Here is a 1,543-nt window from a genome sequence, read left to right on the forward strand (position 1 = left end):
CAGGTGGTGCACAAACACACCTGCAGGCAAAGCATCTATACACATAGAAACAAATTCTTCTTCTTCTTTTTAATGAGCAAAAGACCATTTAGATCAGTGGTTAAGAGCTCATACTGCTCCTCCAGGGTGCAACTGTGGGTAAAACCCTCTAGAAAAGGAGGCCAAGAGGGGATAAGAATAAGTGTCATGACTTGACACATGGGAAGAAGAGAGACTGGGTAGATCTAAGAGATGGGGAGCAGGGGGGTGAAGAGACACGAAGGAAGGAAATGTGCTAAATCACACTTGGTTTGAAAATGTCAGGATTAGCCAGGCATGGTGACAAACACTTTTCATCTCAGTACTTAAGAGGTAAGTACAAAGACAGCCTGGTCTATATAATGAGTTCCAGGCCATGTAGGCCTGCAGAGTGAGACCCTGTTTAAAAATGAGAGAGAGAGAGAGAGAGAGAGAGAGAGAGAGAGAGAGAGAGAGAGATCTAATACCTTGTATGCTAACCTAAAAAATAAAACGGGGAAGGGCTAGAGAAACAGATAACGAATAGAGAGAGCTGGCTGCTCTTCCAGCTCCCTCGGGGTCATTCCCAAGCACCCACATCAGGCAGCTCACAACTTGCTTGTGACTCCAGTTCCAGATTAGACACTCTCTTCTGATCTCCAAGGGAGTGTGCAAGCATGTTGTATACACACACACACACATACACACACACACACACACACACACACACACACACACACACACACACACAAGCTTATGCCAGGCATAGTATAGTGCACACCTTTAACCCCAGCAACTCGGGAGGCAGAGGCAGGTGGATCTCTGTGAGTTCGAGGCCAGCCTGGTCTACAGAGTGAGATCCAGGACAGTCAGGGCTACACAGAGAAACCCTGTCTGGAAAAACAAAATAACCCCATCTAGAAATATATAGGTGGGAGAGAGGGAAGAAGGGGGTGGGGCCTCTCCAGATGCCCAGGATGCTTACAACTCCTAATCTACCTGCTTCGGCATATAAAGGCTGGGATTACAGATGTCTACCACCTGACCAATCCAGGCACGGTCTCTCTCTAGACAAGGTCTCTTGTAGCCCAGGCTGACCTTGAACTCCTGAACCTAAGAGGTAACATCACAGGTGTATACTACTCGAGTAGTTGGTTTTGGCTTTGGTCATTTTATTTTCCGGGCTTGTTCAATCAGGTCCTCTCACTCTGTAGCTCTGGCTGGCTGGGAACTCCCAGCATTCCTACCTCCTCAGCACCCCCAGTACAGGGAGGACAGGCAGGCACCAGCGCGCTGTGCTTCCTTCCTCTTCCTGGATCTACATTTATGGGTGTGGAATAGGAATGGAGAGGATGACCAGAAGCTCGTAGAGGGGCCTGAGGTTTGCTATGGTGATTCAGCATTTCCAGGCGGGAGGGCCTGTGGAGAACTCCCGGATGATGCTCTTGGACCACAGCCTTTCATCTCTATGCTGGGTTTTCTCCAGAAAGTCCTGTCTGCAGTCTTTCCAGCTGCCACGATACTGGTTCTCAAACAAAGAGTTCAG

Source organism: Peromyscus maniculatus, chromosome 23, assembly GCF_049852395.1.
Source record: "Peromyscus maniculatus bairdii isolate BWxNUB_F1_BW_parent chromosome 23, HU_Pman_BW_mat_3.1, whole genome shotgun sequence".
Lineage (NCBI taxonomy): Eukaryota > Metazoa > Chordata > Mammalia > Rodentia > Cricetidae > Peromyscus > Peromyscus maniculatus.